The 23,180-nt window shown below is 43.6% G+C and overlaps 1 protein-coding gene across 1 annotated transcript in view; it reads left to right on the top strand.

Moving 5' to 3' along the window:
- The first annotated feature begins 201 nt into the window (after positions 1–201).
- Positions 202–23,180, top strand: part of RAB14 (RAB14, member RAS oncogene family) — a 221,149-nt gene continuing 198,170 nt past the window's right edge. The window contains exon 1 of the mRNA XM_086920985.1: positions 202–653. The gene's annotated coding sequence lies outside the window, so the exon portion shown is untranslated. The remainder of the gene's footprint in view (positions 654–23,180) is intronic.

Consider the following 23,180-nt stretch of genomic DNA (forward strand, 5'->3'; position numbering starts at 1 on the left):
CCAAAAAAAGTAGTTCTTATTGACAAGGGGTACGCGTTTAGTGTGTCTTTTAATTACAGAAACTGTGAAATTGCGCAACTTCGTTAGTGGGGAGCACTTGACAGAGTTCGTGAAGTATTTCATTACACAACAAGTATTTCTAAACGTATTTCCGGCTAGGCCTCGCATTCTGAGAAAAACTCGCTCAACAAGTAGGAATGAGCTCACAGAAAAACACACACACAGAAACAGATGAAGCAAAGAACGCGCGCGGCCGCAGAAAAGCGCGTGACACCAAAGGGCGGAGAAACAGGCGCGTGATCGCCAAACGGTCGGCGCATCTCGAGACGTCTGGGGACGCCGGGAGCTACTGAACCGCAGGGCAAAGCAGCCAACCGCCACCCTGTCAAGGAGTGCCGGGCGCGCGCGCCCCCTCCCTCCCACCAGCCAGTGCGCGGCCACAGGGAGCGTGACAGGAAACTCTGTGCAGGGGGGAAGCGCCGCCATCTTGGAAAGGAGAGGGGACGCGGAGGAGCCGAGACAGGAAGCCGAGGGTAGACCAGAGACCAAGGCTGCGGGGCGGAGCGCAGGGACACCCGGGGCGACGACAGCGGTAGCCCAGACACCGCCAAGGAAGCAGAGACACACAGGAACAGCGACCCCACTCCGCCCCGGTGAGAGCGCAGCGCCGCCCAGTGCTGTCAAAGGCCCGGTGTACCGCAGGCCCCTTTATAGGCTGTCACTTTCGCCCCGACCCCCGAGACAGCCCCCTGCACTGCGGGCACTCCTAAAAACAGTCTCCTAAGACCTGTCGTGTTCACCCAGGCCCAGCCCTGCCTCTGCCCCCGGCTGTGAGGCCCGGCTCCTGTACCCGGAAGAGCCGGTGCCTCCTCTGCTGTCAAAACCAATGAGCCGGGTGGAAGCAGGCCTCTCTGCACCAAGCCTGCTGCTAACACCAGCGTCTCCAGTGCTACACTTTAACACGTTCTCTCTTTTCGTGAATTTACAATGTATCTCTCCCTTCATCCTTTGCAGTGCACAGCTTATTAGTATTTCAAAATGCATAGTACAGCCTATTCACGATGCGCACGCATGTTTTTGTTTATTATCTAGGCTTATTGTTCCCTCTTTGCTTCCCTTTATTTTTTTCTTTTCACCCTTTAATACATGAATATTTCGCATTTTCTTGTATTATTTAACACGTTTTCATCGCCCTTATTTCACAGGAGCGAATTCACCACACCCAGTTAACAATTAAGTTAGATTCTTTGAATTCGGCGTTTAAACCAGTTAACACAATTTACATGGTTCCGAGGGTTTTGGTATATGTGAAATGTTATCTCTGGCCACTGGTAATATCTGGCAGATGTCCAGGCCAGCAGACACGTGAATTAACATGTCATTAGAAACCCTCCATGGCATTCTACAACTAAACTATTTATTTGTTTAACGTTATTTGTTGTGCCACTTAAAGTGAGATTGCGTGTAACGTGAAAATATACTAGTAGATGCTAAAGATGAACATTGCGTAGAGCATGTTTTAGAAGCAACATCCTTTCCAAGGTAAGACTTTGGCTAGGGATGTTTAATAAGGATGATGACCATTTATACTTGCAATGTGTTTTGTAAACACTGTTTTATGCAACTGTACCATTAGCTGTATTGTAAGTGCCTGCTATACCCCTTTTTTTTTTTTTAAACAAGGTGTGCAGAATATAATATTGTGACTGTACAGTCACTCGAATGTAATATGCCCAGCAGTCCAATGTCTCAAGATCAACCTCTTCGAAATACATTTTTGACAAAGGCTGAATGCCTTCCCACTAAATAGATGCTTGGGCAAAGAACTTATATGTTTTAACCCGTTCGATGCTGATGACGGAACCGCTCCGTCATCAGCTGCGGTTGGGCTGTGCTGATGACGGAGCGGTTCCGTCATGGCCCTGCCGCCGCGCCCGCGCGGCGCGTTCTATTGGGCGGGCGGGGCCATGACGGAACCGCTCTGTCACAAGCACAGCCCAACCGCGGCTGGTGACAGAGTGGTTCTGTCACCAGCATGCGGCTGCCCCGCCCACTTAGCGCTGCGGCGGAATAGCCGCTGCAGCGATGTGGTTAACTCTACTCACTGTTTTTACTTAAATTGTTGTTCTTTTCAACTGTTACAACCCGACTTCTTGTAAAGCGCTCTAATCCCATGTGACCATGCTTGTGCTATAGAAAACGCGGAAAAAAATAAAGTGGTTCTGTGTGTCCCATTGAACGCTAACTGATGCAAACCTGCTGCTACTGTTGAGGAAAACACAAGACGTCGCATTCTGCCTTGTCCTTTTTATAGTTCCTTCAAGTCCAATCATATCTTTATCTTAGCATTTTGTGTTTCTGCATAAAGTAACTGCAACATATTTGGAGCCCCCTACCTTCCACGACCCTACATTACTCCAAAACACGTCTCATTTAAACAACTGTGCAAACCCACGCATACTTCCATTATGCTCAACATATGGGAAGCCTTTTACTCAAAGATGGTAGTGCGTATATGCTTCTATAAGGAAAGGTTCCTTTTTGCATGATCACCCCCAAATTTTTTGACTGGTGCTCCTGTTGCAACTCTGAAAGGGCACTGAGTCCCGTCAAACTGGTCTCTGTGTCAGTGCTCCTACCCGTCTAAAAGTATGTCTAATTGTCTCACCCAAAATTGGCATACATTCAGTTACTTATAAGTCCTCAGTATATGGCGCCAGGGATACCCTGACCTGTTGGTAGTGTCCCTCATGGCCTGCAGCACCTACTGTGCCACGGTGAGTGTGCCAAGGTAAAGCATGACTCCCATCCTGCCATTGCTGTCTGCCAAAACAGTTCTAAACTGCTGATTCTGCTTTTGCCATTAAAAGTAATGGCAAATCTAAATTTTTTATCTTTATAAGTCACTCCAGAGGCAGGCATACTGAGCCCTAAAACCATTGCGCATGACATTAAAAAGATGGGCATGTGTTTTAGTAACATTACTTGTCCTGACAGTGAAAACCTGCAGTGTATGTTTTACTTCAGAAAGTCTAGCAGCCCCTTTGGTGAGTGCAGTGTTACCCGCTGTCACAACTCAGCAATGCTAATGTCTGAATGTGACTTCTAAAGACTATACTTCAATGTATCAAAATAATTATTTGTTAAGTCTAGCTTGTTCTAGTCGATTTTAATGTAACCTTTGCACAGAAGGTTGCCCAACTTTTCCTGTGACTGTTTACGGTTGCACACAAGCTTTTGTTCTCTTGACAGCCTGCTACCCTCTTAGGGACAGGTGATAACCATACTCGGGAAGGAAAACCAAGGATCTGCCAAGGCAGGAGGTGTGATTTTCTTCTAGCTGGAAGGCCAAACAGGGTGTGAGCCAAAAAGGTGGGCTTCAAAGGAAAAGCCATATTTGAAAGGCAAATGGTAGTCACCCTCGAGAGGTGCTGCTCTTTTGATTTAGCAGATAGGCTGGCATTTCAGACAAAGAGGGAAGCTGTTGCCAAACCTTTTTTTCCATGGGTAGATGGCCCCCAGGTGGACACACCTTTGGGATGGACTAGGGAGCCCCACACATCAAGGGAAGGTTCTGCCTTTTTGGGAATGGGTAGAATAGTATGTTTTGGGCTAGCCAGATACCACTCTTCGCTGGATGTCGTCCCTAGGCGAGAGGAGTACTGGTAGCCCATTGGCTAGTCAAACATCTACAGGGCCATAAAAGCTGAAGAAGCCTGCCATGGTGAGTTGGTAGTTAAGAACACATAATCCTCACTGACTGCCAAAGTGCGGTCTAAGAGATCAAGTTCAGGCCCTCAAAAGTTTCACCCAATTCTGCTGGACCCGGTAGAGCCATTAGAGTATAGGTTGGTGGCTTGACAAGGGAGTTACTGCCATTTAAAAGAAACCACAGGTTTTCGTGGTAGTGGAGGCCCAGTTGTATCTGTTTTTTGGCAGCACTTCACATGAACTTCAAGGGACAATGGCCTCTGAGACCAAAGGTTGCCCACTGTGTTCATGGACTGAGGGGTGGCCACAGGAAGGTCCGCCGACACCGGCTCAGCATCCTTTATCCCTTGCATTACTACTACTACTTTGATTCCTATGGCGCTTCACCCGTAGACTGCATTAACTGCAAGGTAACTGTTAATCTGTACCTTATTGTTCCCTGTGACTGGCTCAGTTCGGAGCTGGTTGCCACAAGTAACTTGTGATGGCTAACCCTAAATCGCAAGTCGCAGTAGATTGCAGTGATTTATTGTTCTAAGTGAAAATCTGTGATTTATTGTTTCTTTGAGAGGTTTCGTTAGAGGAATTTGTTATCCTGGCAAGCAGTGTATCGTCAGGATCACCGCTGGATCCAATGCCTCATAAGATCTGGAAGGCCTTTCAAGATGAGCTTTTCCCTCCGTTGCACTCCATCTGCTGTCAATCATTGACCACAGCGTCAGTCCCAGACAGCTGGAAGTTGGCTATTGTAACACCTCTGTTGAAAAAGGCTTCTCTGGACCCTCTCTCCTCAACTAATTACAGGCCAATTTCGCTACTACCATTTGCGATAAAAATCCTCGAGAGATGGGTCACAAGAGCCTTATCCAACTTCCTAGAAACAAATCTGTCTGGATGCTGCACAATTTGGCTTCAGGCCAGCGCACGGCACCGAGACGGCCTTGGTCACCGTGTTGGATGATCTGCGAACGCGAGTCGACAAGGGCAAGTCTGCATTCTTGGTGCTACTTGACATGTCGGCCGCGTTCGACACGGTGGACCATGAAGTACTACTTGGCTGTCTTCGGAGTGCGGGAGTGTGCGGTCTGGCCCTAGACTGGCTCACGTCCTATTTGGATAACCGACAACAAGCCGTGGCACTACCACCTTTTCGATCAGCCACTAGGCGGGTGAAACAGGGAGTCCCTCAAGGATCGGCAATTAGCCCGATCCTATTTAATATATATCTCCGTCCCTTGATAGCACTGATAAAGTCATTCGGCATATCTGTTGTCAACTATGCCGATGACACTCAGTTGATTTTTTCATTTGAGGGATCAGAGTCCATTTCAAGGGATGCCTTTCACCGTTGTATGGCAGCCACAGCAGCATGGCTGCGAGCCAATGCGTTGCAATTCAATGGGTCAAAAACGGAGGTACTCCACTGCTCCTTGGACCGAACTCCCCGTACACTACCGGCCGATTTTTGGCCAGTGTCCATCCCGGGCTCTGTGGAGGCGGCAGAGTCAGCTCGCAACCTGGGAGTTCTATTCGAACCCAATTTGCAGCTTGATGCCTCCGTAAACAAAACGGCAGCAACATGTATGGGTTTGCTCCGTGCTCTACGGAAAATCTTGCCACTTCTCCCACGGGGCTCCAGAGCTGAGGTAGTGCGTAGTTCCATTCTCAGTAGGATTGACTACTGCAACGCACTACTTCTGGGTGCCCCGAAGACTCTGGTCCTAAAGCTCCAAAGGATACAGAATATGGCCGCTAAACTGGCCTTGTCTCGACCACGGTCCGCCTCTTCATCGGCAGCTTTGGCCGATTTGCACTGGCTCCCAGTCCAGCAGAGAATTGCGTTTAAGGCTCTCTGCCTTGTTTTTAGGGCCCTGCATGGACTGGGACCAATACCTCTTCAGACTCTCTTCCTCTGGTATCAGGCAGCCAGACCTTTAAGATCATCTTCGGCGTTCTTGGCAAAAGTCCCTAAAATTAATAGAACGAGAATGGGTGGTCGCGCTTTTAGTTTTGCGGCTGCCACACTGTGGAACACTCTCCCCTTGGCATTAAGGAGCTGCCCTGATCTGCTCACTTTTAAAAAGAGCCTTAAAACTTACTTGTTCCCCAGAGTAATGTAGCTTTTTAATAGATGCACGGTTAGGTCTCAGCGCCAGGATACCCTTTGGGTGACAGCTGCGCTCAATAAGCAATAAATACAATACAATACAATACAATTTGAAAATTCATATCACTGGTACACTCTAGTGGATTTTTGTCATTGAAGTGTTTTTTAAGACAAAAAAGCACTCTATTTTTCTAAATAGGAGTCTGTTTTTCTTTTATATTCAACTGTTTTGCTACTGCTAAATACTTATCACTTGTTGATTTGTTAAATCATGACTGCAGTGGCTCAGAGCTTGACTGCTGTGGCTCAGAACCACAGCTACCCAGGACTGAGCTAAGGTTTTTCATACGGACCTGATACTTAATTGTGCTTTTATTACACTGCGAGGGTGCACACAACCACAATATATATTAGACCACTTCCCTCACATCGTCTTTAGACATTCACTCAGGTCATTTTGTTACCAAACTCCCAACCCCCAAACAGGCAACGTAATTTACAATAACTAATGTCAAATGGGTATTCTAGTGAACCAGTCACCGAGATTTGGAGTTATCATTTTGTTATCTTGTAGAACTACCCCAAAGTGATGAGTTTGCCATCAATCAAGAGCATTTGGTTACAGAGGCAAGTCCATAAACTGAAGAAAGAGACAAGGTGTAGCATTCTAACAAGCTATATAGCAAACCGTTTTTTTGTACACATTTGATAGAGCTAAATATTAATTAACATATCAACTGCTAATTAGAATCTACCCTGAAATGTGATATGTGCATTGTGCACATTTTATGAGAGCCAGGGGATCGATGAACATGACCAACAGGTAAGTTTAGTTTACATTTGAGGAAAGAGACTGTCTAATAAGCATATGTTTGACACGGGAAACAGCAAAGAAATGCAGCCGTTGCCACGCAGTGCCTTTGCAACCCGGCTGTTACAACGCAGATTACCACACATTACCTTTACCACGCATACCTTTACAACAAATTCTGTTGTAAAGGCATAAATGATAAGGCATATGCGGGGTAAAACTTTCACAAGTAAATGTAAATATGTTGCAGGTGTTAAGTGTGTGTGTATGTATATATGTGTATATATATATATATATATATATATATATTCTATCCAGTGGTTACAGGGATGTTATAGTTAAGCTCCTATTTCTCTTGTACAAAACCAGTGAAATTCAGCAGTTATAATTACCTGAGTTAACTATACGCCCCACAATGTACTGCTTATAAGGTCACATATTACATCACTCATGACATGGTCAGTGACATCACTAGTTACATCACTCATGACATCAAGTGAGTGTAAGTTTTTAAAAGACTGAGTGTTAAACATATATTCTAACCTGCAGGGGTGGGGGAATCATATCGCCCGACGCCCGAACCATGTTGATTTTTATGACGGGCAAGATGATTTACTGTCTATTTTGTCCGACGGACAAGTAGACATTAAATCACACATAATAAACGATCTGGGAGCAGTCTGGGGTTCACAGCCAATCAATGGCAGAGTCTATGTTACTGGCGGGCCCGGCATCTCAAATGCTGATTATCGGCACTTCCGAAGTTTTCCGCTCTGCAGATCAAATGACAACCAGAAGGAGCCACTCTCTTCAGTCCCGTCGAAGTCGTCCTGTAAAACCCGGGAACGGGTGGAGGAGAGCCTCTGCTGTTTGATGCTCCTCACACGTGAGGAGAACATGAGGGCATCGGACAGGGGAGGCTGAAACCCGGCATAAGGAAATTGGAGATGCGCCCCGCCCCTGCTCTCACATGAGAAATCCTCAAAAACGCCCCCTCCCTCCCCCCTTTTCAGCGCGGGCTCGGGCGGGAAAGTCCAAGACCGCCACGAGCGGCATGATGTTAAGTATCTGGGGAAACTGATTGGCACTAATCGGACTGGCTTGAACTAAGGCTTTGGCCTGCAGCCTTCCATTGACGATTTATTTACTGTGACTGGTGGCCAGAACGAACTACTGACTACAGCTTGTGCTGCTGTTGAGAGCGCGCCTCTCCCCAATGACTTATGCAACCGGCAAGATGGTCAATCTACGGGTCAGCCCGGAGCGGTGGTTACATTCCACACTGGAGGAGCAGCAAGCAGCATACAAGTCGTCACTAAAGCGAGTGCGCTGCAAAGTGAGTCACCCTGTCTTCCCTACTCTACATGCAAGTCTCAGGTCAGTGTGTATTTTGTTGTGACGGCCCTCATGTTATTACTACCACTTCTAATCCTGACTCAATAATATTTCATTTTGCAGCGGCGCCTGCACTAAGCCCCTCGTCGGCTCCGCCCAGCCCCAGTAATTATAACCACTTTAGTTAGGTTCTGGCTCTGAGGGAGGGGTAAAACTCATATTTATATTTTGACCAAGGACAGGGAGAAAAGAAGGAAGGGCACGAGCGACACGATAGAAACACCGAGAAGAGATGGGTAGAAGCAGGGAGGTGGGAATGGACAGGAGAAGAGGGGCAGAGCAGGACAGAGAACACATGGGCAGCTCCCTACGCTCTTAACTCTCACGTTACAAAACACACGTGAGCTTTGTGTCTATCTTCCCGTGGCGGCAGCCAGCAGGACCCAAAAGTGAGGAGTGGGGACAGTGCTTTACATGGGCATGCACTGTCCAGAACCGAGTACCCGCACTTCCTACGTTTGAAAGAACGAGCCCCGTCACTTCTCAGGAGTGCTGCAATACCCAGCGCTCCACTACATTTGTCTACAACTGCCTGCGCTCACTGTTCATATACCATATACATCTCAGCAGCAAACAGGCACTATTGGACAGTGGAAACTGGCACTTCTAAATTTCCATTTCAGGCATGGTAAGGATGGCGGGGGACGATAGGAGAGAAAGAACGGTTGAGTGGGGGGTGCAAGCACGTCTCTCCCTCAAGCTCGCTGCTCCAGCTCAATTACTGTGTCCGTGTAGGGTGACCAGACGTCCCGGATTTCCCCGGACGGTCCCCGTTTTTGGCGAATTGTCCCCGTGTCCCGACAATTTTCCCCAAATTGTACAAATGTCCCGGTTTTTGACTAGTGCCTGTGTTATGTCCCGGTTTTTTAAGGGAGGGTGGGCGTGAAACCTGGATGTTAATCAGCGTTGTGCAGGCTCGGGGACAGAGTACAATTCGTTCAATCCTGCTGTGCTGCTTCGTCTCACTTAAGCAGCACAGCAGGATTTAACGAGGTGTGAATCGGGGCTGCAGAGGCCATAGGGGCAAACCCAGGCCCACCAGCAGCCGACCCTGGAGCTCTTCCCAGAACGGGCACAAATATATATTTTCTGCTTTGCATGTAGATTTTTTTATCTGGCTTCTCCCCAGACGCTGCTCAGTGACCAACTAATAAGTAAGGAATGAGCGTGCTGTTTAAATGGGAGACGGTCCGGCATTGGGAGCAGGAGAATGTGTTTCATTTCACATTCTCTTTCATAACGAAAATCCACTCTGGAGCAAGAAGCTGGAATACATTGGGGAAGCTGTGTTTTATATCACTATTTCTCCGGTAGGCTTTGAACTTTGCTGAATTCCCGCTTAAACGTAGAAGTCGAGGTGGAGTTGATTATTTTGGATGCTGCACTTTCATCGGCGAAGCCTACGGAGTGGTAAATGTCTGTTTACTGACTCGATGTGACTGAGTAGGGGCATAATGGGAATGGTAGTCCTGCTTATTGTTACATGCCAAGCACGGGGTACATTTGAGCTCCTAAAACACACATCGTATGGCATATCTTATCAGCAAAACAGATGCTTCATTCACTCTGGCATGTAATATATTTACAATGTTGTTTCTCATTTCATTTACAAATGAGATTAATCAGCACAGCATCTAGTGATCTCCATGCTAATTAAAAAGCCAGCCATTTGTAATTGGAATTTTGTCTCCCAGATACATCACAGTTATGCAGCAGATCAGTGTTTTAAAATGTCACATGTAAAAGGTTTGCACTATATTGTGACAATATTAGCAGTTGTCCAAAATGCTTTGTTTAGATACATTGCTGATACAATGGTGAAATGTGCATATTGTAGGCTGGGGGTCTGATGAAGCATTATGCAGGTTAAGGGTGTATATTAGTACACTATGGAGGATTGAAATATCAATATTTTTCAAATTACAGTTTTGACCACCTGCGCTAATTAATGCATTCTATGAGAGGGCACTTGCATGCCCGTTTGTAATGGGTGTATCCTTTTTAAATTTAAATCAATAGATGTCTATTTCTATGATCTCGACATAAGTATAAATGGTTCTGTGTTGCCAGGTCAGAGGAGCGGAGGTGTCCCCATGAAATAAAATTCCTTTGACATTTGCTTTCTTTGTGTGCGTGCTCTCTTCTTTGTGAAGTAGAGTTTTCTTTTGATATACATATATATGAAGCACTGAGACCTAATTTGACATTTAGTCCTATTTCTATGTCTGTGCCTGTCCCGGTTTTTCATTCTGATAAGCTGGTCACCCAATGCCCGGGGGACAGAAAGAGCCAACGTCCAGGGAGCAAACATTGGTAGGCGACAGGAGGGTGGGCGGGGGGGGCGGGTGAACGGGATCAGTGCAGAACTGAAGCTCGCTCCAAGATGTGTGTTGTATGCGAGGCACCAGAGTGACCCCAGGGAGAGCAGGCCTGAAGAGAGAGCGGGTTAAGAGCCGGAGGCGGAAGTCGAGGGACAGACACTCCTCCCCAGGGTGCAAGCACGTGGCCAGGGTAGCATTGGCAGGCATTAGCTCTAAGTCAGTATAACCTGGGGTGGGAGTGCCTCGCAGTGACTGCAGACAGTATCCACATGGAGAATACCCTCTGCGTCAGAAGTGCCCCTGTGACCGGTGGCTACTGAGTAAGAACAAACACACCACCTAGGCTCTTTTCATAGAGACCGGCTACACTGGGCTCTGGAGTGTGGCCTACATGGCGTCGACAAGGGGGAATTGAGTACAGCTTATAGGTGTGAGGGGCAGACAGCATGAGAAGTGCGCCCTGAAGTGGCGTAGATGGTTTCCAATGGAGTAAACTGCGCCCTGAGGGAACGTGCTAATGGGCTTGCTCTAGTGTGAGTTGAGCCCTCTCCCGTCTGCCTGCCGGTGTGCAGGACAGGCAGCCAGCAGTGAGTGCACGCTAAGTGTGGCCAGGCTGACTTCCATTGGAGTGAGTTTAACCACCGGTACCATGTTTACTGGTGTGAGGGACAGGCAGCCTGCAGTGAGCGTTCTTCGGTGCTAATGTGTTTTGGAGCCAGGCCTGGGAGGGCGGGGTGTCCTAGGTTGTCTTAAGAGGGAGCCAGCAGCAGACATTACTTCCACCTCTTGGGGTTTCAGTGATTAAAGTGCTAGGCTTCGTGGTGTGTTTGATAATAGAACGAGAGCATCAAAGGGCTGAGATCAGAGCCTGAAAAAAGCTATGAGTGAGATGGGACACGAGGCGAGGGCGGGCACACGGGCCTAGGGAAAGGCTCCTAGTCCTAGAGGAGAATGAAGGAGGCTCCAAACCCCAGAGCCAATGGGTCACAATGGGGGATACTTAATGTGTGTGTGGAGGGTGGGAGGCTCACGAAAAATTAACTGTAAGCCACAGGTGGGCTTAAGGTACCTGTTGATTCCCTGGATTGTGGGGACAGGTTATTTTCGTTATCTTACGTTTCAGGCTTCTGGGCCTGAAGATGAAGTGGCAGTTACAAGCTCTGCAGTCTCTGAGAATAGCAGCAGTACCTCCCCTGAGGAGGAGTACTATGGTTAAACAGTTATTCCATTGGAAGGGGAATGGGAATAAACATTTTAAATCAATTACTGAGCCATGCAGTAAGCCAGCTTAAGTGGGACTATTCAGCTAGCAACAAGTTTATCATGAGCCACCCCAGGACACATGAATTGATTTCAAAATAGTGCATGCTGATTAATCAACTATAACTAAAGCTGCAAAAAGTGGTAAAAGTGTGCATTGTATTATATTATAGTCATGTGCTAGGATCTGCAATTTACAGTGAATGTACACTAGATAGACAGTGTATTTCGCTTTTTCAATTTCTGTTTGCATTTTTGGTACTTTCCCCCAGAATAATCAAGATCAGAGCATGTCTGTTACACTACGAGTTTTGACTGTGTCTTGATTTTGAGGTTATTTGCCTTGAATATATATAGGTTATAGGGTTTTATGTTTCTGAAGCCCCCTTTTTGTTGTGTTTCCTGTTTATTCTGATTTCCTCAACCTCCCAGGGTGTTGGCCTACTGACATCAGGGGTGAAAGATGCTTCTATAAAACAAAATATTGGGGTTTAACCAAATTTCTCTTCCTGTCCGGAATAAACCAACCCCTGCCTACTTGCTAAGAAAAGTGAACCCATAATCCTACAGATGCTTCGCGTTTGTCTAGTATCTTTTAGTTGCTAGTGGCTAAAGTCCCTTCTCGTCACCTTTCTTTCTGCCGCTCACTCCCTGCTTAGCGCCTCAACTCCTGTTCTACAAACCTGACCACCACTCTTTCCAGCATCCTCTTTGCACACTTCCTTGCATTCTTGTACACTACTTCATCACTGTAGCCCTCGCATCTCCAACTCAGGTCCCACATATTCCCACTCTGTGAACTCACTACAACCACCATCTGTCTCTTTTCTCCTGGTTAGTAAGTCTGCCACCAGTGTCTTTGCTGCTACATGCTCACGAGCCACAGCATTACTCACCCCTAGGGGCATAGAACATGTAGTGAGTTGGAGATAAATGGCCACGCATTAAACCTGTATTCTGTGTAGTGGATGAATACGGGAGGGAACCTGTATCCTGTAATAAGAGAGAGGAGGGATAACACTAGTCTGTCCGTATTGAGATAAATGGGTAACATGAAGCTTATAGTGTGAAGGAATAGAAGCAAAGGGTGATGGGATGGAGCCTTTGAGTCAGTGGAAGGGTTGAGAGAAAAGGGGATGTGTTTAGCCTTTATAGTGAGAGGAATATAGAATTTTATAGGTTGCGGTTAAGGAATTTGCGTGGTTGCTTACTACTGATGGGCAGAAGCAAAGGGCTATTTTACTTAGGATGGTGTAACCGATTAGTAAAAGCAGCAGCTAAATGATTTAGGTAGTAAAGGGGACAAGTGGATTTTATTACAGGACAAGAAGATTTCTGTAGCACTTTGTCCTTTGGACAAGTAGTTTTTTTCAAAAATTCCACACCCCTGTAACCTACTACAAAAGTTAAATCTGTGTACTAGGTGCATCACTACTGAGGGATACTACTGCTAACATATATTAAGTGAGTGGCTTTGTGACTGTATTTATCCTTTGTGTATGGGTGTGCAAGTGGTTCTATGGGTGTATAACTGGGTGTGTGAGTAGCTGTGTGGGTGAGATGCTCTGTGAGTGGTGGTATTAGTGAGTGTGTGCATCAGTGGCTTATGGTGTGAGTGGCTCTATTGGTGAGTGGGTGTGCAGTGACTGAGTGGGTGTCTGAGTATGAGTGAGCGACTCAGTGTGTAAGTGTCTGTATGGATGAGTGAGGGGCTTTGAGTGGGTGTTTTTAAGTGAGTGTGTGAATGGTTGTATTGTGTGTGTGTGTGGCTGTATGGGGATTTAAGTGGATGTGTGATTGCTTGTATTGTGAATGGGTATGTAGGTGTTTGAGTTGATGCTTGTATAGGTGAGGGAGTGCCTTTGTTGAGGCTGTATGGGTGAGTGAGTGGGTGTGTGAGTAACTGTGTAGGTAAATAAGTGGGTGTTAGTAGCTGTATGGGTGAGTGTGGCTGTACGGGTGAGTGACTGGTTGTATGAGTGAGTGAATGGCTGTGTGAGGGCTATACGAGTGAGAGGGTGTGTATGTGCCTCCATGGCAGTGTGCTTGAGTGTGTGAGTACTGGTATGGGTCTGTGAATGGTTATGTGAGTAGTTGTTTAGTAGTGGGAGTACAAGAGGTTGCATGGGGTGTGAATGGTTCTGTGGGTGATGCCATCTGATGTCACTGACCATGTCATAAGTGATATAATATGCGAGTTCATAAGTGCATTGCGTGGTCATAATGTTATAGGTAACCTGGGTAACTAAAACTGCTAAATTTCACTAGTTTTGTATGAGTGAAATCTGAGCCTAACTATAACGTCCCTGTATAGAGATGGGAATGCAACAGTGTGCATGTCATACACTATATGTGTGGCAAAATGAACACCCTCAATAATACCCACAGGTTAGATGTGTTCACCCACATATCAATATCGTAGTCCATAACATCTTCTTTTTGTGAGAAAAAAAAACACACTAGGCAATGGGAAAGGGCAACAGAAGGGATAGAGGAATTGGCAGAGTAGATTATTAGGAATTCTCCATTTGAACAGTCGGGTGTCCCATCTAAGCTCCATATTGCAAATTAAGCAAAAGGGTAATGACCCCTGGCATGCAAACACAGAAACAGAGGTCACTGATGTAAGTTGGCACAGCATTACCACAGAGAGGCTAGATAGACAAACAGAGGTGAGCACGTGACAGTCTAATTATTATAGATGATGATGCATTTCCTCATCCGTATTGTCCCATTTCGGTACATCTTAAACGGCATATCCAAACGGCTTCCCTGCGATACAGGGCCAATTCCCGCTTTCCACCACGGGGGTGCACAGGGATGTGATCTATACCATAAAACCAGACTTTGCAATCACCACCATGATTGACCGCCATATGATAAGTCATTGGATATTTTAGGTCCTTGTTCTTGATCACACATATATTCTCTTGTATACGTTGCTTGAGTGGTCTAACAGTACTTCCAACATATATCCTTTCACATCCACAGCCCAATATGTATACCAGGTACTTCGTCTTACAATTTATGAAGTGTCTTATCGCAGTTCAGTTCAAATAACTTTATTCGTTTCAATCGAATCATAAAAGTTTACATACATACATACATTAAATAATAAAAAATGCTTAGGAACATTTTGTGTAAAGGGAAAGTAAGCTCCTACCATTCTGCAACATATTTATACAAAATACCAAATATTAAAAACCTCTAGGATCTCTAAAAACTTTAATTCATTTTAGTATTCATAGCTTTTCCTGATTAAAAAAACAATTCTGATGAAGTTAAGCACAGCGCTGCAAATAATAGCAGTAGATAATGACCGCAAATATTTAAAACCCTCCTGGTAAGTGCAGGGACGAATTTCCTTTAAAATGGGCTTGATAAAACGTGCCCTTGTGTCTTTATGAAGTGTGCAAAACAACATAAAGTGCATTGTACTCTGGGCTAAATTATTGCAAGGACAGTGGTGTTAGGCTCTCACACCAACCCGCCTGTTTAGGAAAATCCACAAGAAAGTGCAACGTGCAAAGACGGAGTCTAGTCATAAGTAAACGCGAGTGAACATGCATGGTATTTCCCAAAATTTCGTTTTTTTTATTCTTTGTTCCAGATCGGTCCAAATTTGATATTCTATTCTTCTATAGGAGAGCAGGCTAAGATCCATTTAATGCACGGCCCTCTTCTAGCCAGAAGAATTCGAGTGAAAAACAATGATCTATGTTTTCGTGTTAGGAAGCCTCCGTCTAAATCCCTCGGAAGTATTCCAAAAATGATGGCTACAGTTAGTTTTATTTCAAATCCCATAATATCTGAAATGGTCTTACCTACTTTCTGCAATAAGGATGTATTACAGGGCAGCTCCAAAAAATGTGCGCCTTATTTGCCTTATCTTCTCTGCATTTTGGACGCGTCTTAATCTCTCGACTTCCCATTTTTGATCATTTCTGGGTTGTCCAGTAGGCTTTGTGTACTGTGAAGAGGTTGTTCTTTTTAAAAATGCAGCATTTAAGTAAGACCATAAAAAAGACAAAAATACTTGCCCAGTATTTTCGAGGTCTTCATCTGGCAGGTCCTTCTTCCAAATCTCATCAAATGAGGCCTGCATCTCTTCTCCGTTCTAGACTAATAGCCAGTACCACACCAATACTTCTTTTGACTTTATTTTGAGAACATATTTTCGAAGCCAGTTCCAAGTTGCCTTTTAGCTCTTTACTTATAGACTTTGCCCAACTATTCAGCTGATAATATTTAAACTTTTGAGACCGAGTTCTCGCATATTGCAGAGGAATGAGGCCAGGAGATCAATTCAGCATCAACAATCAGTTGCCCCCAAGTGGTGATGCCACAGGCGTGGAGAGGAGTTGCCAGGGCATCTTCCATGCACGTAGGCGTTCCTGGGGAATCCCAGACTGGTGCTACCTCGTTGTAGTACTGTATTTTTAGGAGGCATCTCACCTTGGTCCAAAGCTTCATAGCTGATAAGTCTTCAATTTAACCTTCTTAAAATATTTTGGATGCCCGAATTTTAAAAGAAAGCACCCTGCTTGTTGAGAGAACTTTGTTGTAAGGGCTTTATAAAGTGGGGAGAAGAATTCGCTTTCCGACAATGATTGTTGGAAATTTTTTAAACGAAAGGCACAAAAATATAAATTATAGCTCTGGAGATAAAACTTCAAAAAAGCCCCTGCACCTTTTTGAACCAAACCTTTGGGAAGTCTAGAGGGATAGTGTTAAATAAAAATGTATATTTTGGCAGAATTGACATTTTCAATAAATTTGATTTGCCTAATAGTGAAAGTGTGAGCCCCCCCCATGTTTGAAGTTGTGATCTTACTTTTTTTGTTACTTTTTCAAAGTTAACCAGTGCTATTTTATCGATATTTTGGACTATCTGAATGCCAAAGTATCTAATTTCCTTCTTTATGTGAATACTCCTGAAATTGGTGTTCCATTTCATTAATTCGTTTTTTTGCTGATTGATAAGGTATCCGGAAACCTTTCCAAAGCTCTCAAGTTCAGACCATATCTCTGGGAATGATTTTTCTAAATTGCCAGTGTATATTATGAGGTCGTCTGCGTATCAACCAATTTTTTTTCTCCCATCTATTGTATTTAAAGGGGATAATATTTTGGCAAGCTCTCAATTTACACGCTATCGGTTCAATATAAATATTAAATAGTAAAGGAGACAGAGGACACCCTTGTCTAGTTCCTTTTCGTATTGACCTGGTTAATTTCCCATTAATTAGGATTTTTGCAGTGGGATTTTTGTAAATAGCTTTGATTGCTGTTGTAGAGGTTTCGCCCAGATTAAGATGTTGAATTACTTTAAACAGGAAGGACCAATTGACCCGGTCAAATGCTTTAGCAGCATCGAATGTCATTACTGTTAAAGGGATCTTATAAGTCTCAAAACACAAGGAGTGAGGTACCCTTTTAGGCTAATGTAGGGCAATGTAAACCCAGTTTGAACAAAAAAACGTCCAGGAGTTTAGGGATATCCCATACGTCGTAGTATAGCCGCCTTAAAATGTTTAAAGGAGGCTATATTCGACACAAAGACTAACCACACAATATAGTTAGAGCTATGAATATCATTGAGTAGTTACTAAACGTCAGTATAGAAACTCTGTAGGGAGTGTCTAATATAGCCATGCAACATTTTAAAAACACTCTAGTGTACACCAACAATTTAAAAACAGCAATTAATTTTTTTATAAAAGAATTAATGACATAATCAAATTTCACAGTACATGATAGTACAACAAATTACAAATACAGATAAAAAACCAAGAGTCAACGCGGCGTTTCGGTGTCTTGAGTAGATAGGTACACCTTCTTCAGGACAGGTTTTTTTTTAAAAACACTAAAAAGAAAATGTCAAAAATAAAATTACTTTAAACAGAGGCCTAGTATTTACTGACGTCAGCACTTTACAAACAAATTAAATATATCCTATGTGGTCACCTTTCACATTTACATTTACACATTTTAGAGATTATATCAATCTGTTATTCTCTACTAGTCTTTCTTAATTCTTTATGGAAGACCTGTTTACTACAAGATGAGCATCATCATTTAATTCACACATTTAGTTCATCTGTGCTTTAATTTCTCCAATCTACATAAATAGTAGATAGACCTTTGAGTGAAAACTACCCATCACATACCTCAAATTAGGAAAGATTTGAGTTTCAAGAACGATACTTTGATGGAAAGGCTGTAATTTTCTTTTTATGGCAGCATTTCTTGCATATTTTGTTGATGGATTTTTAAAAAAAATTTCCACCTAAAGAATACATTTCATGCCACATTTTAATAATAACTCCATTTACATCTCTACAATTTATGTGCTACGTGGTCAGGATTCCTACCTGAATCAAAAATAATGCGTAAGTTCGATGTTTCGCTGTACCAGGGGTGACCACCGTATGGATTAATGAGATCAAATACAGTTTAGCTGGAAATAGACAGAAATACACAATGTTTTGTTTAACCTATTACTCATTATTTCTATAATGAACCTGGGTCTTTTTGAAGGGATGTTTATGGCTGATTTGCCAATTAGCGGAGTGCACGGTTCTTGTGCATATATTCTTCAATTCTTTTGTCCGTATTCTAGATTAATATCTAATTTCTGAATTCAAGACACCGAAACGCCGCGTCGACTCTTGTTTTTTTTATCTGTATTTCTAATTTGTTGCACTATCATGTACTGTGAAATTTGATTGTCATTAATTCTTTTATAAAAAATAAATTGCTGTTTTTAAATTGTTGGTGTACACTAGAGTGTTTTTAAAATGTTGCATGACTATATTAGACACTCCCTACAGAGTTTCTATACTGACGTTTAGTAACTACTCCATGATATTCATAGCTCTAACTATATTGTTTGGTTAGTCTTTGTGTCGAATATAGCCTCCTTTAAACATTTTAAGGCGGCTATACTACGACGTAAGGGATATTCTTATTAGTCTCAGCCATATCTATCGCCCCAATTGGGTCATGTCAGTTCACTAAGCTGCCTTTCCTTCATGTACCCTTTCTGATCTTGATGTATTAAAGGGCCTATTACTTTGTCTAAACGTTTGGTGATAATCAGGGTGTATATATTTTGTGGTCACAGTTCAAGAGTGAGATAGGTCTATAAGACTCACAGAGTCTTGGATTTTTATTTGGTTATTGTTATAATGGCGTTTTCCCACGATGCGGGGGGTTTGACCTTCTAGAAAACATGAGTTAAACAATTGGGAAATTTGGGATAATTGGGTGATAGGAGCCCCTCTGTTTAAAAATGTTTAAAAATATAAGTCCCTTATCCCTAGTTTTTATTGATTTGTAGAATTACAGTCTTGTTATATGAAGATTTTGGTCTCCCTGTGATACCTCTCTACCGTTTTATTTTTGTTTTCTTGGTCCGATGATTAAGAATATGCCATAAATGGAGCGTACTCGTAGGGATGCCATTGCTCCAATAAAAGATTCAAGAATGGGGTTGGATTCATTACAAAGAAGCCTTAGGGGTGAATCTGGAAATACTTGGTGTCCACCTCTCCCTTGTGGAGTGACAGGAATTCCACCCAAACCATCCTGGCCATTTGTGATGGGCGAAAGACTCCTTTCCTTGAGTTTAACGCATATTGAAAATAAATGAGGACAATAAAAAAAAAACATGCCTGGTAAAAGACGAGTAAAATTGCTGTTGGCTTTGAGACTCAAAATCTGGTGTTCCATTAAACTGATTAGACGTACATAGTTCAGTTCAATATGTTTTTTTTTATAACCTGTTTCATGCTTGATTGGATACCATCGGGATTATCATAATTTTCCAAGCCTATTTTATGAAAAGTATCTTTAATATAACGAAGCCAAGGGATTGAAATTGCGTTATCAAGATTCATACAGTCTCTGAGGATACTCCTTGAGAATAATAGGTCCTCCAAAGTCCAGATTTTACCCCATAAAATCAATGGGGCAATATTTATCCTATCTTTCACAAAATCTAAACCTACTTCAGAGTGGTAGAAACGTGTTGGAGAAATGCAGGGAATCATCAATAGTCTTTTTAAAAATGTGTTCTCTAGAATCTGAATCTAGGAACTTTTGTGGTAACCCCATACTCCTGCCCCAAAGGTGGCAACCGATAGACATTTTAATTTATATAAAGTTATCATTTCAGCTACCGGCTTGTATCCAAGCATACAAGCAAAGCGAAAAAGCCCCTCTATTGTTCTGCTGGTTTGTTGAATCCTAGCCACGATTAGGTGTTCCCAGTTTAATTTATTATTAAAAGCATTCCCCAAGTAGGTAAAATTTGACACCATTTCAATATTTTTCCCTTACTACAAATTTCCTTGTTTTTGCTTGGTTGGGGCCGCATACCATAATTGATTTGTTAAAATTGAACTTTATGTCAAATGCCAGCATATATTCAGTAAACACATTCAGACATTTTTGGATGCTATTGACCGTTAAGGTCATCAAGACTGTGTCTTCTGCATAGGACAGTAATGGAACCTGTTTGCCTTCTATGCCTGGGAAGTCCAATTTCTGTTTTAACAAGAATGGTTCAAGTCCATTTGTGTATATTAGAAATAAAAGGGGCCAGGATACAAACCTGGCGTACCCCCTCAGTAGAAGCAATGAGCCTAGTCTCTTCTCCACCAAGACAAAAACTGATAGCTAGAGTGGTAGATGCATGTAACCTACGCAACAGGGTAACAAGGGGTTCTTCGGAACCCACATTTTTCATCAGTGTCCACAACTTCCCCCGACTCCCTGCATCGAAGGCACTGGACAAGTCCATGAAGGCAAGGTGGATTGCCCCCCCCCCCCCCTCCCTCCCTGGCCCTCATGCTCTTGTCCATCATCATGGACAAGTTGAGGCACTGCTCTTTGGTTCCCATCCCCTTTCTGAAGCTGTATTGAGTATTAGATATGAGTTCAGAGGCATTAGCCCATGACTCCCAAATGTGCAAGGATTACCCTCCCCATAACCTTGCACGTAGCATCACTTGAAGAGATCGGCCGGTAGCATGTGGGGTCATTCCTGTTACCTTTTTTAAAAATTGGGATTACCACTGCATTTCTCCGTGATAATGGGATATGACCCACTATTTAAAAACATTTAACAACAAGGATCCCCAAAGTGGATTGTTTTTAAATAAATCCAAGGGCACCCCATCTGGTCCTGGGGCTTTCGAGGAAATACCCTTTACTAGGGCGTCCTGGACCTCACTTGGGGACAGTGACGAGCTAAGCTGATGTGCTGATTGTGAGTTAATGGGTATCTCATCTCTTTGTTCTTGTGATAAGATGCCCTTTGGATTAAATATACTCAGGAAATGAGAATCTCAAACTGCCCCTGTTATAGTAGAGTCCATACTCCTTAAGTCACCAGAGAAAAGGGGACGATTTATGACTTCCCAAAAGCTCTTAGAATCCTTAGAGCACTAGCTCTTTCAAGATCTTCCCAGGCCAGTCTTCTCAGTTCTTCCTTTCTACCCTTGATCACACTTCTGTAGATCTGTCTCACTGTCTTGATTAGCACCCTATCACGAGGAACTGCATGCAAAGCTTTCTTCATATGTTTTTGCGCCTTGGAACACTCGGTATTGAACCATCTTATTTTCGGGGAATCCCGGCTCCTCACTGATTTAGTCAAATGTTTGGCCACATTTTCACAAAATGATTCAAAACATTGTATTATGGCGTCTGGCTGTGAGTCAAAATCTAAGCATATCATGATTTTACTTGGATTTGTTTTGATGACATCCTCCTCAAATTTAGAGGGATTTATTGAACTCCACTTTAATCTAACGCCTTGGTTACAATTGTTTTAATTTGTAATTATTACCCCTGTCCTTCTGAGCAATGACGTGCATGGAAACCGTAGGGGGGTTCTGGTCGCTTAACTGGTTTGGTTCAACCAAAAAGCTATCTACAAGACATGCATACTTATTAGATATCAACATAAAATCAATTGTACTGACTCTCACTCCTCCCTGATAAGTTGGAAACTGGACAGATTGAGTGCTAACCAAAGTGCCGATCATGCCTAAATCGTTTAACCCCTTCCATGCGGCCGCGATTCCCCTGGTGTGCTGTAAACAACACGAAAGGGGCGGGCCGTGACGAACCCCAGCCGTCATCAGCACACGAGCACCGTAGTGCATGACGGCTGGGGTTCGTCATTAGCATGGAAGGGGTTAATACAATGATGGTATTTAATGCTTCGCCCTGTGGGGTATGCTTAAAGCGGGGCAAACGTTGATCTGCAGTGTCTACAATCCCACATACTTTGTGGCTATTGTACTGGCATAGTGGGAAATTTTAAATCACTCAACCTAATTATGCACAATGGGAAGCATCTCTCTACAACTTCAGCAATTTCCTCTTTGAGGGTGTAAATAACCCCAGAGTTTTGTCGTTCGAAAATATTGGAGTACCAGTTAATCAATAAAAGTGTAGCGTCTACTAGGTTTGGGATCAAGATGTGCTGAGGGAGATTCTGTTATGTTCTCCATCTTAAGTGACTCAAATTGGACAGAAATGAAAGTCACTAAACCTCCCTTTGCCCTCCCTGCTGGTGATGGTTAAGCTTGGACGTTGAATGAACCATATCCGTCCAGAGTAACATCCTCCCTACTCCAATTTACTTTTACACAAATAAAGTCAAACTTCTTCACATAATGTACCCATTCATCATTGGATAATTTGGAGGAAATACCTGCAATGTTCCGTGAGAAGTCTAATTGGGCAGGTATTAAGGGTCACAGCCTCTGAGGCTTCCCCAACAGTGTTACAAATAACTGGCTCTACGGGCAAAACATCTGAATCTAGGCTTGAATTTTCTGCAATATCAATATGTGGGTGTGGCAGAGAGTATAGACTGTTCTCATAGACTAGTATAAGAGGGGGGGGGCAACTGTACTATCTACTTTGTTAAATGTAGTCCCCGGGGCATCGTAAGAAGTAATGTTATTCCTTTATGCACTCAAATTTGGTGTTAGTCAGTCTGTGCGAGACCACTTAAGTCCTCATAACGATTTGGATGAAACCAAGGGGAAAACTGGGGGTAAAGGTTTGTCTACGCACTTCTATTGTCCTCCAATGTATGCCATTGTGATCTTGGGGGCTGATAGAAAAACCCCAAGGGTAACATCAAAATGCCCCTCTCACTTGTAGAAAAATCATCCATCCTCTCTAATATTGTTCTGACCAAACCTGGGGATCTACAGGATAGTGCAACACAATCTCCGGAGATTGTCATACTAGATTTCCCCACCCGCTCAGCCCTGTGTGGAAAATAACAAATTATTAATTCCTGTCTTTGTACGCAAAAACTGTAAAGATTTGTTCCTCAGTGTTGGCCAGTGCTCAATATCACCGAGCAACAGTGGTGAGGCATTGGCCAACACTACAATGTATGGTGTTGCATCTGGAGGTAAACACAAATTAAAATATGGGCCACTAGAAGGTCTTTGATCACTGCCCGCCCTTCTATGCTGTCTTTATTATTGGGTCTTTCCTCATGGTTATCACTTGCTTTATCGGCTTGGATGCTACTTGGGAC

The sequence above is a fragment of the Lissotriton vulgaris genome, chromosome 5 (assembly GCF_964263255.1).
Source record: "Lissotriton vulgaris chromosome 5, aLisVul1.2, whole genome shotgun sequence".
Lineage (NCBI taxonomy): Eukaryota > Metazoa > Chordata > Amphibia > Caudata > Salamandridae > Lissotriton > Lissotriton vulgaris.